The sequence below is a fragment of the Vicugna pacos genome, chromosome 8 (genome assembly GCF_048564905.1).
Source record: "Vicugna pacos chromosome 8, VicPac4, whole genome shotgun sequence".
In the NCBI taxonomy this organism is placed as follows: domain Eukaryota; kingdom Metazoa; phylum Chordata; class Mammalia; order Artiodactyla; family Camelidae; genus Vicugna; species Vicugna pacos.
Window position 1 is genome coordinate 59,161,194 of NC_132994.1, and position 17,996 is coordinate 59,179,189.

General features: G+C 39.4%; 1 protein-coding gene and 1 long non-coding RNA gene across 11 annotated transcripts in view; one reads left to right on the forward strand and one right to left on the reverse strand.

Moving 5' to 3' along the window:
- Positions 1-17,996, reverse strand: part of HIVEP2 (HIVEP zinc finger 2) — a 176,847-nt gene that overhangs the window by 61,678 nt on the left and 97,173 nt on the right. For 4 of the 7 annotated variants that reach the window (XM_072965949.1, XM_072965948.1, XM_072965951.1 and 1 more), the window contains one exon: positions 16,203-16,320. The exons of the other annotated variants lie outside the window; for them this stretch is intronic. The gene's annotated coding sequence lies outside the window, so the exon portion shown is untranslated. The remainder of the gene's footprint in view (positions 1-16,202; positions 16,321-17,996) is intronic. 7 annotated transcript variants of the gene reach the window in all.
- Positions 1-17,996, forward strand: part of LOC140697746 (uncharacterized) — a 34,491-nt gene that overhangs the window by 6,881 nt on the left and 9,614 nt on the right. For 3 of the 4 annotated variants that reach the window (XR_012075056.1, XR_012075055.1, XR_012075057.1), the window contains 2 exons: positions 4,730-4,840; positions 13,733-14,428. This is a non-coding gene — a long non-coding RNA (uncharacterized lncRNA). Of the gene's footprint in view, positions 1-4,729; positions 4,841-13,732; positions 14,429-17,996 lie in introns of those variants that run through there. The other variant, XR_012075058.1, reaches the window with a different exon arrangement.

The following is a 17,996-nucleotide window of genomic DNA, read 5'->3' on the forward strand; positions in this document are numbered from 1 at the left end:
TTCATATGTGATAGGAAAGAATATTAATATAATTATTAATAATGTAACAACCTGATAATGAGACACCGAAATGACCCTTTCCCTTGTTTCTAATAACTACTCAGGATGTTAACGGTGAAAGGATCGTTTAGAAAGCTAATTTCCTTTTCATCATGCTTGTCAAGTGTTTACTTTAATTCACATCCTGTGTGACCCTATGGGAAAATATTTTTACTAATACTGGGGAAAATCCCATAGGGTTACACAGGATGTGAACTGGGCCTGTACTGAACTACCTTTGGCTTGAAAAATAAAATTAGATAGGTGAGTTTCACTTTCTGTTTGTCATAAGTTCCACTTTCTGGTTCCCAAAGTTTAGATGCGTAGCCTCTCTGTGTTTCTGAAAATGGCACCTCAGGAACATCCCAAAATGCTCACTTCCTTTCTCAGGCAAGAGGTCTCAGTGCAAAATCCTGTCTGCAGAACATGCAGACGGGTCGTGCACACCAGAAAGAGGCGTCTGGAGCACCCCGGAGTGCTCCCCGTACCTGTGCTCACACGGCGCAGCTGCCGTTTTCCATTTCCTGTGGAGAACACACATCATACCACTTCCCCTATAGAAAAAAGAAAGCAGCCCGGCTTAATTGCTGATGGAAACACTGTCATACTTTCCACTGGCCAAGCTTGAAACCATTACTGATCTAACCTTCATTAATTTTTCCACAACAATTTGCAGAAATGTCAGGAAGCAGCTGCATGAAAACTGATTAATTGTCCTTATCACCGCTACTTCACCAGGCTAGATCCACATATTTTTTTCCCCCAAGTTTAAAAATAAAATTTGGGATTTTTCTGTTTTCTGGTACTGATGGTGGTGTATCTTAGCCTGAAAAACCCAGATCTATTTTTGACACTTCCAATGGCCCAACATTTTCAAATCTGGAGGAGACCCCATAAAGTCTGGCACAGCATCCATGAAGGAAAAGATTGCTTCCTGCCGATTACTCAGTTATATCTGCTTAAACAGACGTTAATGAATTCAAGTCTTAGAGCAACACTGCATTTATTAGTCAATCATAGAAGCTGAAATTCACTTCCGAAATGTGAATTAGAAAATCAAGCGCCCTTTTCTATTTTTTTCACTTTCTTCCCTCCCTCATCACTTTAGCTTGAGCTATACCATCTGTCTCAACCTGTCAAACACTGTGCTGTGCATGGCTGGCAAAAACACGTGGAACAGTACACCTCATAACCCCAAGTATGAAACCAGTGAGCATCTATAAAAGTGGTCCACAACAGAATCTGGCCATCTGGGGATAACTGGTTACAGCAAGTTTAGCTTCTCAGCCAGCACTCAGATTTGCAGGCGTTTAACTAGTTGGCAAAACATCAACTTGTGCTCAAGAAGAGAAATGCGAACAAACATTTCTTTATTCAAAACACAAGAAGTCAGATATAAATTTTCAAAGGTGTATTTGCCAATATCGCTGATGAGAAGGCTTCAGAAGCAAAGATCAAAGTACTGTCAATGTCCTTGACATGGAGACAAAGTCAATCCAAATCGAGCGTTTTGCAGCTCTACTAAACTTTTTTGAGTATGAATGTGCTTCTCCTTCTCCATACTGCCTGAATACACAGAAGCAAGGGATTAACGCTGAACAGACTTCGAACCAGGTAACACAGTCCCTTTCAGGGATGGCTCCAAGAGCCTGAAAGGAGTTCCTCTTAGAGCTGCATCAAAATAATACAAAGGCTCCCTTCACCCCAGAAAGGCGGCTTCCTAGTCCAACCCCAAACCAAAGAAAAACAGACTGAACAACGGTGGTGTAAGATACTGAAATAATAACTGGACATGTGGCATAGTGGCCCAGATCAGGGGCTCTGAGCTCTTTCAATACCCCTTTCGAATCCCATGTCTGCCACTTCATAGACATATAAGTAACTTCAGGCAAGTTACCTAAACTTCCTGGGTCTTAGTTTTCCCAACTGTAAAGCAGGGATAATAATAATAATAATACTGTCAGAATTATTCAGAGAATTATACAGTGCTTAGAAATGGCACTAGGAAGTGAAATAGAAATATTGGTAATTGATTCTCTATTTTTCTGTTGATACTTCAGGCTTTATTTTAGTCTAAAAGAGGAGGAAACCATGTGATGAGAGCTCCTTAATTAATTTAAGGAAGCCTACTGGGTCAAATGAAAGATTTCCCTGTTAAGATGGAGATACCAATACTGCCTGAAATACCACCACTAAAACTGGGTCAAGCAATCAGGGTTAAATTTTCTCCTCTTTCTGTTGACCCCCTCGAGCATCTTAGGATGACAGGCTTTGCAATGTGGGATGCAGGGGCAAACCCTGCTGGAGAGTACTGAACCTCACCATCACCACCACCAGCAGGCCTGGAAGTGAGAGGTGGAGGAAGGCCACCCACCACAGGCCAGGGAAGTACAGACGAAGAAGGCAGTTGGCCCAGCCTTCATCAGAACCAGGCGGCTTGCTGCATAAGACAAAGGAGCTCATTCCCCTGGCACTGAGATCGGGGCTGAGGTGCCAGGAGGCCACACAGAACAGGAAGCACACGACTTTTAACTCCTATTCCACTGGGTGACCTTAAGGAACTCACAACCCTCTCCAAGGCCTTGATCGTCTGCAGTAAAATGTAAGATTTTGATTTGATCAGAGCATCTCAGCTTTCCTGCCACCATGAACCCCTTTGACAGTCTGGGGATCCCTTCTGAGCATCACGTTTTAAACTATGTAAAACAAAAGACATAGAATTATAAAGGAAACCAACTATAGCTTTTTTTTTTTTTTTTTTTTTGGTGAGGGAGGTAATTAGGTTTATTGTTTATCTTTAGAAGTACTGGGGATTGAACCCAGGACCTCATGCATGCTAAGCATGCGCTCTATCACTTGAGCTGTACCTTCCCCCTCAATTATAATAAAATACAGTTACCTCAAAAAAATTTTAAAATACATTTGATGGTAATATCTGTGATTCTTTATTAAAAATTAGAAACAAGACATAGTGCAGGATAATATACACCATAATTTTGAGTAGTCATAGTTATAAAGATGCTTTGAGACATTGTCCACAACAGTAAGGTGACATGAAAATACCTGTGATTTCTAGTGGTGACAAAGAACAGACACTGCTAAAACCACTGTCCTCTATGGCCTACATGAATAATGGAAGGAGAGCTGAAGGTCAGTTTGAGGTTCGTGAAAATAAAGTTATATTTTTTTCTCAAACAAATTCCCAGACCCTGTGAATTCTATCCATTCATAGTTAAGTTTCCCAATCTAGGTAAATAATAAATTGCTTTATAATGCCAATGATCCAGGGCCAATGATTGAATTGCTTCCTTAGCTCCATCCACAGAGAACATTCACAAAAGAAAATGAACTGTTCTATCTTTTCCAAATGTGTGAAGAAAAGCCAGATTTATGGGCTAGCAGTGTCTTTTCCCCATCCCTATAGAAGTGAAGGGAGCACTTACTGACTTGGAAATGAGCTACCAAATACTCGCAGGAACCTCTCAGCCTACAGGCACATACAGATGAAATGGCATCAACCAATTAGCAACAGTTCCTGTTCCAGCCCCACCTGCTCCTACAGGACCTCTGGTTCCCTTGAAAAGTCCCAACCAAGTATTTCTAAGGATGCCAACAAGGGGGACTTACAAGAGCCCACGAGGAGTCTGACAGCCAGTCACATCATCTGCCATTTCTTCCTTCCCACGCCAGCTCCCCCTAGTGTCCCCAGGAAGAAACCGCTCTGCTGCCTCCACAGATGGTGCCCCACACGAGCGCACTAATGGCCAGATACAACCAGCGGAGCAGCCCATACCACCAGGCAGCAGGGCTTCCCACCTTGGGTCCCAGGTACCACAAATGCACAAAAGAAATGTATGGACAAATACACCTCTGTCACTCGCATCCAGTTGTCCTGTAGCCCTTAACACCCCAGCTCCTAACTAGAGTGGTTCAGGCTGCAGGGAAAGGCTTCTCCACATCTTGTGCCCAGTCTCTTCACTCCAATCAAAAAGGGACTGAGCTCAAATGCCCCAACGGTTGGTGGGCTGTGACACTCCGAGTTTGGAGTTACACAGCATTTCAAAAGCAGAGAAGATGAGAGCAGCATTAACGCTGAAGTCAAAGAAAAAACAGAACAGCCAGTCATTTCTCTCAAGTGGCACGAAGGCAACAGGCTCTTGTATAGCAAATTATAGGAATGCCAAGCATCGCTCCTCTTATTGCTCTGATTAGTGATTCCGGAATTATTAATTAATGAATTAGTGCAGCACAGGGGAAAATCACACATGGTACCTCAGGAACATTTTGTAAGTAAACAATTCTTATTCTTAAATTGGTGAAGATGTAAAATGCATAAAGCATGATACTAATTCTTTATATCCGCAACTAAAAGAACACTGACTTCTAAACCTGTATATAGATTTATGTTGATTAAAATATTTAGGATTTAATAACATTTCTAGAAAATGTATTTACAAGCTTCAGCTTTGTTTAAATAATTTCGATTTAAAATGTTTTATACATTCATTGTCATATGGATTTGCCTTTTACTGTTAATTTTAAAGTAAATTTTGGATAATTAATAAGAAAAACAGCTTTCTGAAAATAGTTTTTGAATTTTTACTTACTCTAATTTACACTGTTGATGAAAATGTATTGATATTTTGTACACTTAGAGTACAAGTTAACATTTTATTTTTATATCCTTTAGGTCCCTGAGAATGAGTACAAGTCAAGATCTTGGTGTAAGTAACTTCTTTTTTGAAGTCCAGAAACTTAAAAAACCAAAGGGAAAAAAGGGAAAAGAAAAATCTAAAAACAGGTAATTGGCTTAAATTTTTAAAGCTTGAAACAATGAAAGTAAGCAAATGTTTATCAAGCATGACCCATACAAAATTCACTAGCAGGACATTATGGATTCTATAGTTAATGAAGATTTAATTACTATTCAAAACAACAAAAAGGAGCCAGAAAACTATTCTCACTGAATCCACAGCTTAACCAGGTCGGATTAAATCCCTGCAACTTCCTATTCTTTATACATAAAGATTTAATCACTGATCAAGTTAAGAAGAATGTATGTGGGCCCCCATTTGAACTCTTGCCCCAGAGGCCCCCCAAATATTGGTGGCAACAGCTGAGTCCTGAGTTGTGTGTTCTTAAAGTCCAAACCCAGCTCATCTTCTACCCGGCTCTCTCAGTACCATCATGAAAGCAGTCCACCAGGTCTTCGCCTCCACCCTACAGACTCTCACGGATGACTGCTCATACCTTGTCGCCACGTACACGTCAAGGAGCTAGGAGGGTAACAGTTACACCGTTTTCTGTCCGTCTCAGAAATCCTCTGCCCCAACTCAGCCAGATCTACAGCCATAGCTGAGGATCAGGGAGTGATAACACACACCGGAAGTGAGAGAGGAAGGGAGTCTGCACTTTGAGTCTGGTACACTGCATGCACTCGGAGATAAGACCATTTACTCAGCTTACTCCTTCTTGTGTCTTCATCCTGTCTTCCCCAGGCCTCCAAGGCTCTGGGCTGCCATCTCCACCATCTCCACACTACTTGTACATTTCCCTACCAGACTTATTAAGATGAAGGTGCAGTCGGGGGGATTGGCAGCACAGGCCAAAGCAAATGAAGCAGGCCTCAAAAAGCAGCCTTTGGCATTTTTGCTCATTATCCAGATCTTAAACCCGGAGGATAAATCTCGAAGCAAGTTGTTGTCCACAACTTAAATGAGCACAAAGAATGTTTTGAGTAGAGTTGTCCCTTTATATCTGGAGGTTTCGAGGAAGGATATTTCTTAGACATCTGGATTAAGGGGCTGACTCCTACAATAATCTATCAATTTTTGTTTAAAGGTCTATATGGAGATTTGAGTCTCATGCTTTAAACAGAGAAAGAATTTCAGAGGTTTTGCTCTCTGGAGATATATATGGAAATTCAATTATACTATATATATAGAAATTAAGAGGGTGGGTAGTGGAATAGGGGAAGGTTGAGTTACTTGCCCAAGATCTGAAAACTATTCTATGAGAGTCAGGGCGAGAACCTTGGTGGTTTCCTGACATTTCAATCAATGATTTTTCCAACTAATCACGGCTCCCTACCCACCACAGTTAACTACCCACATAATGTTTATGTGTTGCCATGTAACACTGGTATTATTCAATTCAGAAATCATTTATTAAGGTTTTGATAATGTTAGAAAATAAAACTTTGAAATCACAGAGTTATCAAGAGTCATCCTTCTCATAAGTTATTTTATATATTATTACTAAATGTATAAACCCAAGCATGTCTAATTATAATAGACATTACAGAAATTATACGGAACATTTCCAAACATAATTCTCTAAGATCTAAAGGACGGTTTAAGTGATAATGATGAGTAAAAAGATTTAAAAATGTGTGCTTCAGAAAATGTTAACTAATTGCATCTGTTCTGAAGAATAATTTACAGTGCCAACCTTAAAATGGAATTAATTTATTTTAATTTAAATTTTTATCAGATTTCCAAAATGCATCAAATATATGCATATAAAATGGGGCACACTAAAAATGATAAGTAATTATAATCCTAGCAATATTTAAAATAAAGTAATCAATCTCTTCAAATAAATGATAATTTTTTTTTATCCACTGGCTCACCTCTATACTCTAAGCAAAATCCTAAGTGAACAGATAATATATCGCATATGCTGTACAGGCCAACCACAAATATAAACTATTTGATTTAGAGATTTTTTTTCAATTATCTGTAACTAGCCCTTTAAAATAAAATGTCTCTTATTATAAAATTCTTACTGTAGGAGAAATTTCCATTAATATACATTTAAACAGCTTGAGAATATAAGCTTAGATGAGGATGCTAAATAGCTCTATTTTTGCTAGTAGAAAATTTGTTGATAACTAATCAAAGTACTTCAAGTCTCATTCTTGCCAAGTGGTAAAGGTGCACAACACATAAATTCAAAAACACATGTGTCATTCTAGATATTTTGAAAAGACTATATCCCTTTGACCTGTAAATGTTCAAGGGGAATTTTATAATTAATTCATCAATAATTTTTCAAAATGTTGCTATTATCTATTTCCTGACTAGACAGCAATTTTCCACCCACTTACAACAACCTTAAGTTTGCAAATGTTGTCAAATCTCCCCTGCCATTAATACTGGATTTCCCAGTTAGTTTACTTTGCATTTATCGGAGTGGATAATACAAGTCATTGGTTAAATAACATCCTTCCATCCCTATTCTGGATGAATGAATGAATGAGTGAATGAATGAATGATCTAGATACACATAACAGACCAGTTCTTGTCCTCTCTCCACGGCCACAGATAAAAGGTGTAAGAAGATATATATGCTTTAGAAAACAGTACAGGCATAAATACATACTATTTAGAAAATAATACCAGAATGAAATTAACTTTTTTCTTCTCTGTGTAGAATTTTTTTAAAAATCCACATAAACATTTTATCTTTGTCAATAAATACTTCCAAATTTGGGTTAGTGCATTCTTAAACTATACATAATAAACTTTCAAATTAACATAGTTTAATTAAAATATTTCAGTAACTCTACAAAATCTATGTTAATATGTTCATCAACTCCAAAAACTCAAAATTTTATTTTGACATAATGGAAGTTATTGCCATTTATAATGAAAATTATTGCCATTTATGCAAATATGATGCACATATATTTTTTACTTGATTTGGAAACAAAAGAACTCAAGATTAAGAGTTCTGGGACAAAGGTCCCATAGGTTTCTTAGTTCAGCTTAAACTGCTGACTATTTAAAATAGAGGTAAACCTGTAGCATGTTATACTTGACCCCAAAACATGCATTTGTGCTGGAAAAGCAAACGGAAAAAATGGTCTTGTTTTCTCATACATCACCAAGCTGACATTAAAATAAGATAAATTCTGGAAGACACAAACATATCAACCACAGTTCCCAGTTGGAAAAGAAGTAGAAAATTATAAAAATGAGGCAAGGAGAGTTAATAAATTTTTTTAAAAAGAGTAAAAAGAGAAGGTATTACCTGGCAAGGAATATATGGCTAACATTCTCAGATTTACTGTGGCCTAGGAGACCAGCCTAAATCAGACTATTACTCCTTCCCACTCCTGAGTTTGATTTCTGGTTGAGAAGATCTTGTGCTTCCAAATGTAAAAGATGGCCCTACAGTTGGGGAATTCCCTAAGGATGTTTAGAATATTTACACAGATACACAGAAAAGTAGACTGACCCTATCTATCCCAAGGCATCTGACAAGACAGGAAAAGCAGCCTGATAAATCATCCTGCCAATTCAACTCTTAAGGAAAAGGAATCCCAATGCTGTAATGGGTAATGTCTGATGAGCCCACATGACAATTTTTCAGAAGTTTTGACGAGTCCCACTACCATTAATCTAATACCTGGACAGCTGTACTGTAGCAGGTTGAACACGTTTTAGAGTTTCCAGTGGCAGGAATTACTTTGAGGGGTAAAATCAGGAGTATATACTATTCACCCCATAAATGTACTTGCCTCAAGCTGTATACTTACAAAACAGGGAAACCTACTTACATTGGCTAGTTTCCCATAAGAAGGATGTATTTTATTTAAAATGCTACAATTTTTTCTCTACTCACACAATAAGATACCATAAAGAATTCAGAAATGTTTGTTGATTGACTGATGAAGTGGGTGAATAGATAAATGAATGAATGAATGATTATAAACACACACCATACTCATGTACGATTATGTATTTGTGGGGTAAAGAAGCAACTGCTTCTCCCTCTGCTCTACTACTCCTTTTAAATTCTCTCCTTTTATTACTTTTAAATTACAGGGTGGTCTGATACAATTAAAAATTTGCCTCTGTAGTAATATGGATGCCTCTGAAAGTTCTTATATTGTGCCCAATTTGCTGTACTACTTGCTTAAAAAAACAAAAATCAACTAAACATAACCGTGATACAAATGTCATCCCTTGACATTCTATACTAATATGTTACTCGTCTTAGCAAAGCAATTTTTAGTTTTTTCTTTAAGTTCTATTAATCCTAAATGTTAATCGTCTCCCCATCACCTCCCACTAGATTACTGCATCCTTACCCTGTTTCCTCAGGGAGACTGTGACACAGCATGCTTGTCTGTGACTGTGGGTTTTGTCTGTTTATTGGCACATGAATATCCTTGAAGACAGGAAAAGAACTGGGGTGTGTCTGTGTGTATCTGTGTGTCTATGTGTGCATGCACTTCCCTGGATTGTTCTCCGCAGAAATCTCCCTCCACGTGGGAAATGAGCCAAGGAGAGCCCGAGGACTTCCCTGACCCCGAGCCAAGGGTGTGGCAATGTGCTCACCATGGTCAGCCCGTGCTTAAAGGGAAGGGGTGGGAAGGAGGAAGGAGGAAGTGAGAAAGAGGGAAACTGGTAGTCCGTGCTGAAATCTTGGACCTGTGAGAAAATCATCTAGGAATCCAACATTTTTGCAATATTTTAAAGTTTGCAGAGACTTCTCAGGACTAACATATTTTCAAGGGCTACCTCTAAGACCAGCCAGAGCCCTAAGATCTACTGAGGTTTACAGAAACCTAACCCATCAAGGATAAGTCACTGAGGAAAGGTCAGCCTTTCCTTTCACTAATGGAGTTTAATTATATCTCCAAGATAAATAATCACCTTTAGAATGTTTCCTCCCTACCCTACTGAAACCTCTTCAAGAGCCACTTTTAGTGCTTAAAATTGCTAGAGGTGGGTATAGCTCAGTGGTAGAGTGTGTGCTCAGCGTGTACAAGGTCCTGGGATCGATCCCCAGTACCTCCATTAAAATAAATAATAAATGCTTAAACTGCTGAATGCAGGGGCCCTTTCTTAGAGAACACTGTTACCACACTGCAGCACTTCACACTGTTGAACACACCTTCCTTAAATGCAGAGCTGCCAGCTCAGGATCTGACGTGCAGGGGGCAATAAATAGGAGCACGTCTATCTGTAAAGGTCCTCTCCCCTTAGCTTCTTTGATACTTGCCTCTGTTGGTTTTCCTGCTACATTTCTAACAGCTAAATATTTTGGAATCCTCTATCTGATCTTCCAGGCCCCAGTGTCTTCTCTCCTAGATGCGTCCCTAATTTTCTGGTGTGAAAATTAATACAACTCTCCTAACCCTTTGCTCTCCTCCTATTACCACACCAAACGTGATCTGAAGATTTTAGTTAATTGAGTTTATTTATATCCCCAACCAAATTTTCAGCTACATGGAAACAGGACCTTTCTCATCTTTCTCAGTGTACACCTCTAGCACGGGGCACAATGTCTTACACCCGACTGGGTTTTCTATAAATGTTGGTTGGATTCAAAAGTTTACTAAAGTTGTTGAGTGTAACTTTTAACTCCTTCCTTTTCCCAGCCCTCGTGTAGGCAATCACAAGCCAAACCTCTAGACAAGTAATTGCACTCCCTCTCCCATCTGTCCCTCCTTTGTGTTCCTGTTACAACCAACTTAGTTCAGAACCTTACCTCTCGTGGAGACTATACCAGTGGCTTTTTGACTTATCTATGTCCAGGTTTTCTACCTCTTATCTGCGAGGTGAGGTATATTTCAAAAATACAATCCAATCACATCACTCCTTAGCTCAGAGGTGGGGAAAGGTTCTTCAACATTAGTCTATCAAACCGACATGCAAATTACTTATTCAAGGCCCTCTCTGTACGCTCTAAGTCTCTAAGGTTCCTTTCTTTCCTCTTCTTGCATGTCTCCTCTTCATTTACCAATGCTGTGTTCCAAGCACACCATGTGATTTCTCATGCCATGATGACAGCCACATTATCCATCCCATCTCTTTGCCCATGTGCTTGTAATTCTCTCCATCTGTCAAAATCTTGCCCATCTTTAAAGCCTTCCGTGGGAAACACTTCCTGATCTCCAAATTCCTCCCCACACATTCCTACAAGTAAATGCCTGTGATTTCTTTCTCCTCTGAATTTGCAACACATTTTATTTATATATTTCTGAGGGTGCTACTTAAACTTTCTAATCTCCAAGATAGGTAGGTGCTAACCTTGTCTCTGTTTTAGGTTTGTAAGCAATTCAAAGACTAAAATGCAGACTTACTCATCACTGGAGTCTTCCAACCACCAGAACACTGAATTGCACATGGCAGAAATGCCATAAATATTCATTGAATTTAACTGAATTAAAGCTTATACAAATAGCAAAACAAGCTCAGGTTCCATGTATGAAAGATGGGGGCTCAAGCCAACTTAGTGTTGGCGTCTGTGATGATTGATGTTCTCAAAATTTCCACTTAAGGCTGATGACAGAATCAAGCTCTGCTACAGTCAATGAATAATTTATTTGTGCACAAAACATTCTGTTAATGGAAATCTTTTTATGGCTCAAGATCTAAAATATATTTGCTGCCCTTTAGTTATTAAATGTTTGCTTTAATCATTAGTACACAAGGTAATGATAAATGATAACTACAGGATCATTATATGCTTTTAAACTGATTTAATCAAGAGGATCTCTTCTGAAATTCAAAAACTCCTCATTGGATGGCAGTGGGAGGGGATTACACTGGGACCAGCCGACTCACTGCTACCATCAAATTTAAGAGCCTAAGGATGTTGTTGTTAGAAATACCACCAATTGAGAGGACAACCTTCGATTTGAATGACTAATACACTTTTTTAGTTTTAGGGCTCAAGTAAAAATGCTCCTGCTTCCCTGAGCTAGACTGTCTCAGTCAAATACATCATCGCAAAGGGAAGAATAGTGCCTGTGTCTTTTGCGCATTCCCTAGACTTCCCAGCCTGCCAAAAAGTGTTCTTTGCTGTGCTATTTCAGCAAGTCGTGAGATGACAATGATCGTGCACCTCAAAAGGAAAAGATAGCTATTTTCCCGTATGTTTTTATTTTGGGAGGTGGAAGGCACACTTCTGGCTGCTGTGAGTACTCTGACAAGTACACGCACTCCTGAGGAGGTGAATTTGTGGGGCATTTTGGCAGGGGGAAGGTTGAGAAAACCTAAAACCATCCTGAGCTCCTGGGAAATATTTAAGGAGCTGGAAGAACAGCAAGAAGAGGAAGAAGACTCAAGTCTTCCAGTGAATTCCTGTTTCCAACTATAAACCCTCATGGAGGGAAAAAAAAAAAAGTTGAGTAGTATGAAGTACACGCTTTTTATCTACTCTTGTCTCAAACTCAATTGGTGTACAATCAAATTCATCATCCTGTGACCCAAGCCAGCTTCTCTGTTTACTTCTCTTTTTCTATTAAAAGTCATATTCAAACTCGCAGGCTCAAAGCCTGGTGTCATCACTGACAGCTTCCTCATGCTCCCCACCCCCAGAAACACACACACAAGCACACACACGCCTCCTATACCTGATCAGGGGGTCCTGCTTTGGTCCTGCATTGCACTCTCCCTCCTCTTGTCTGTGTCCTGTCAATCCTTAATCCCGCCATTCCAGTTCAGACCCTCAGCACCTGCCTCATCTCCCACCGCATAGAGTCAGATCAGAGGCACTTTGGGTCCAACCGGCAAATTTCCATAGGACAGGTCTAGAAACTGCACCCTGGGGTAATTGGGTATATGGAATCCAGGGACGATTATCAGAGGCAGTCCCCTGCAGAAGTATCAGGAAAGTCTTAAGGAAAACACTTAAGGCTGAAAGTAGCCACAAAGGCACCAAGATGCCAAACCTGAGAAGTGAGGAAGGAACTAAGGAAGAGAGTGGAGGAAGTTAAGTCAGAATCCCAGCACAGGGAACTACAGCCATGATTTTATAAAAATGTTTAATGGCGTTTAATCCATAAAAATACTGAATCACTATGCTGTACACCTGAAACTCATGCAGTATTGTAAACCAACTATCCTTCAATAAAAAAACAAGAAAGAATTCCCTGAACCTGGGATTCAAGTGCTCGCTTAAGTTTTCTCAACAGTGCCTTCCTCTGTGATGTAAGTGTGGGAGGCGAGGGGAAGGGCACAGCAGGAGGTGACAGCTCTTGTGTGAATTAACGTTAAGTGCCTCCCAAGTGGCTGCTGCGCTTTCAGGGACTCTTGTTCCTACTCACCCCACCCGCACCTCTACCCCCACGCCATCCAACACAGCTCAGCTCACTTCATCTTCCTAAAGTGCAGCTCTGATTACATCACTCTGCGGCTCAAAAATTTTCAGGGACTTCCCACCACCACAGGCCAAATTAAACCCACATCCCTAGTCCTAAAGGCAGAGAAAGCTGCCCTCCACCTCCACGGCGCATCCACACCTGTTTCTCCCAGGAAGCCTCTGCATCCAGAGGCCACATTTTATGCTAGCTCATTAACTCTTTTTGGAGGGAAATTGTTTTTGTTCCCATGGTCAAGACAAGGACAGTAAAACTTCCTTGTAAGGGAAGGTAGGGATTTTTGTTATGTGTTAGGGAGGGGAGCAGGCGGGGTGGAATTGTTATTTTACTTTGAGGTAAATTTTTTTGCATTACAAAAGATCACTTAATAGGTACATACATGTGTTTATGGCTCTGCTCTGGATATTTAGTAAGTATCAGACTTGCTGATTCATCTTCCTAATATGATTAAAATGAAATCTGTGCCCAGGTATCAATTTGCAGTCCCCGAAATGAATTTCAAAAGAAGACTCATCATCAAATATTTTCATTAAGTTCAACAAGTATTTACTGAACATCTACTATTTTTTCCAGCCACCATTTTCAAGGCTGAAGAGGACACCAATGAAATAGAGACACAGTCTTTGCCCTCAAGCAGCTTACATTGCGGCTGGTGAGAGAAAAGTCCCACGTAAACCACTTGACTAGAAAGCATGAGAACAAAAAGTGATGGGAGAGAAATACAAAGTGTGAAGGGGATTCAGAGAGAAAAAGAGACAGAGCAGGAAGGTTTCTGAAGTCGGTGATGTCGCCCAGTAACCAGTTTAGTAATTCACAGTGAAAACTACAAAGGCTGAGGGAATCAGAATTCCAAAAGCATTCTTGATCTACGAGGATACTGCTTGGAGTCTGTGAGATTCTCAGAGCAGGACAGTGATTGGGTGAATTTAACAGTATCACCAAGAGAGGGTAGGTACACTGCCTCCAGGATTCCCTAAAACTATGAGAGCTGATTCTTCCCCCAAACTCCAGTATGCTTTCCATTTCCTTATATGTTTCACACTAAACGGAATACACAGATTGTATCCACAAAGCTCCAATATTTGAACACGGCCAGTCAACCAGACCGGTGATCTGGCATCAAAAGACAGACTGTCTGAAGCTGGGAGAACCAGAGTTGAATCCTGCTTCTATGACCCACTAATGCTGTGGCCTTGAGCGAATCACTCAGTTGTAATCCCCAGAGTCTATTTCCTCATACACAAAATAAAATGTAACATCTACACAATAGTTTTTGCTTTCAGTGAGCTCATGTAACGTGGAAGCCACTGGTAAACTGTAAGCCATTACACAATTAGTAACTCAAGTCATCAACTCAAGAAACGAGACGTACGATTACAAAGTTCCACTGTGCGGGCTCTGTGTGGCCAGTAAAAGACGAGAGGTTCTGCCACACACCGCCACGCCACACTGCTGGCCAAAGCAAGGAGACGGGCAGGACAGGCAGAAGGGAGAACTATGAAATGATGTAAAGGCCACCCTCAGTCCATGTCTCAGGTGGCTACAGAATGCTCAAGGTACCAAATGGGTTTTGCCCATACAACTGGTTTAATTAATGCTTGCCGACAACGATGAATAAGTGAATGGGTAAAGTATTGAATGCATGAATGAATCAAAGTATAGTCAGGTGCAATGCTTGCAAAACAAAGCAGGGAGAGTCAAATGTCACAGAAGAGGTGAAAAAAATCATTTTGGAAAAATGAAACCATGTAGCCCAAGAAACTAACAGTGACGGGCTCCCCTCACACCATGAACCGCAGCCCTTGTAAGTGGGCGCTTACGGGTCCATGGGTCTGACATCAGTTTAGTAATACTCAAACCTTATAGAGAAAATGAAGAGATTCCCCAGGTTTCTACACTTGACTTGCTGCACTCACTCCATGCTCAAGAGCTACACTAATCAATCAAGTTCCAGGGAAGTAGCCTCAAGGAAGACTATTTTAGAAGAAGCTAAAAGTAGGTGTCAGCATTGCATAAAACATATGCAACAGCATCCCTGAAAAACCTCCTGACCCCATCATGTCTTAAGATGTCCACAGGGGAAGCAGACATTATTAGTTTGGTTTCGAAGTTTGCTCCCCAAATGATTAGACACTTCTCCTCTCTTCTTTAGCATCATTCATCAGATTTTTAAATAGCTCCAGCTTATTAGAGGAAAATTAAGTAACAAGCCGCACAATTTAGAATCATGAATAAAATTTAGACTTTCAGAAACTCAAATCTTGTGACCTAGACTAGGAATATAAAAGTTTCCCCATATTTTCTATTACTGTGTAAAGTGTTAATTAAAACATGAGTTTTCCGGAATTAAAACAAAAGTTACCAAACCCTAAAATCAGTATCATTTAGATTTCCGATGTCAAAAATCTGTTTGACAGAGCAGGCGTTATTATACTGACATTTTAATAGTCGCCAAAGTCCTGTTCCCACTAAATTCTGTCTTGGCAGCACCAAGAATTTGCTACAAGCCTAAACTCCTCCTAATGGAGAATTCTCTACTTCAAAGAGTGTTCCGAAGCAACACAGTGCAACAAAAAAGTTGGACTGAGCAAATCCTTGAGATTTCTATTCTTATCACAGAAACCAAGCTTTCTGCAAAATGATAATGGTTTCAAAAAAAGAGAGCTACTCAAAATATTCTTATACCTTAGATTTGAATCTGATACTATACAGTACAATTACACATCGTATCTCATTAACAGTAATGTGTGAAATTCTCACATTACCTCAAGATTACAACAAACAATCATCAAAATGGTAAATGAAAGGATCTGGTTTCAAACTATAAATGACAACAGTTTCTAATCTTCTCACTTTCTCATCAGGATGTTCTGCCTATGTGGTAAAGACTTACCAACATTTTCACTTAGATAGCATCCTAAACATCTTTCAGGGCCTCAAATCATTACTGTCAAGGGTTCACATAAAGCTTAATATTTTGCTTGAGAGATCTTTCTAAAAATTTTGGAATCAAACCCCATAGAAAGCACTTGACTCAACTTACCCAGTGGCTAAATGTCTTTTACCAGCACTGGTGAAAGAGTGCTCCCACCAAATTAATTCGCTTAATTTTTCAAGTAGATCTGATTACCATCGTCTTTTGAAAACTTCAAAGACTCCACCTAATGAGGAAAGAAAAAAACCACAACAAAGAACAGTATTTAAACCAGAGCAGCATTATATGATCTATACATTAATAACACAGAAATCAAGTCAAGATGATTATTATCTCATCTCCTAAGTGACTGTACTACTTCTGTAAAACAACAAAATCATCCGGCAACTAAGTTAAATTTTCCAGTTTGGGGTAAAAAGAATGTTCAGGCATAGAAAAAGTAATAAAATAACACAGCAAAGCCTATGAGCAGAAGACTTTATTTTCAGTACTGACTGGCACACGGACGTGATGACTACATAATGCCAGTTAGAATGCGTAAAATCAGAGATGAGGAAAAGATGCAACTGAGTACTTTGGAATTCTACACATTGATTCTTATGAATTTACTAGTGCAGTGAAAATGTGGAGGCGGCAGATCCTTAAAGCTATCAAGCCCTAGTTACACACAACCTCTGTTGAAAAATATAAACTAATACCCAGATAGAGCACTCGGAGAGAATTCACTGGCATAAATTTACAAATCATTCTTAGCATGCTATACCTCATTTCCCATAGAAAGGGCTTACTAAAGATCAATAAACAGTTTAATTATGGTTCATAAATAATATCCAGTTAATTCTGTTCATTTTTAGCAGTAGATGCACCTTCTCTGAAGCTCAAATACTCAATTGCTGTCTTAGCTCCAAGAGAAAGTTTGAGAGATGGCAAAACTGTATCTCAAGTGACGAGAGCCTAAAGTAAATGGGATTCTGGGGGGCTGAACAGAAGAGTGAGACAGAAAATTGGACAGCTTCCAGCTACTTCTGAATACCCTCCAGGGTAGATTAAGTATATTTTAAACTCCCAGAACATGACACAACTATATTCCAGTGAAAGTTCAAAAACCTATTGCAAGGCCATAAATACAGGATTTTTTATCATGCAATTTGGAATTAGCCCACATACTGTCACTCCCTCAATTCCAGTAGACATATTAGAGAAATTGATAGCTTTTTACAAAAGGAGATTGGAATAGATTTGTTTTCCACTATTTGAAAGTAGATGCTCAAACAATACAAAACGTTCCTAACAATGAGGAAGGCAAACAGCAATGATTAGATATATTAAGCAGAAATCCACAGTAGCCACAGGAAATGTGTCTTCACTTCCAAGACAATTAATGTCTAGATTCTGGTCTTACTGCTATTCAAGAAATAGTTCTCTAGGAAACTCATTTGGGTGCAGTCTCAAAAGACTTCTTCATTAACAGTGCTAAATAGCCTTAATTATTATTCTAGGGTTCTTGCCATAAATACAACAAGACAAATGTCAAATGGCCTGGTGATTTCATTACATTGGATCAACAAATAGAGCACCTCAACAATGAGACACAAAATGGAACAACACCCATAATTACACTAAATTTCTAGAGCTATGAAAATATCCTTTTGTACTTTTCTAGGCCTTTTCTGAAACAGTTACAAAGGTGCTTTCAAATACTGTTTGGTAGCTAGCTTACTATCATCCCTGGAGCCTCACATCATGGTTCTGTGCTGGCAGACTGGTTGAGTTAGTCACTTTCCAAGAAAGAGCTAGGGCGCCTGCCACCATGATGCAGAATGACTGGAAGATTCTTAAGAATCCCTTTCTCACTGATTTTTCTGTGTACAATGTGAAACTAACTTATACAAAAGTCTAGCT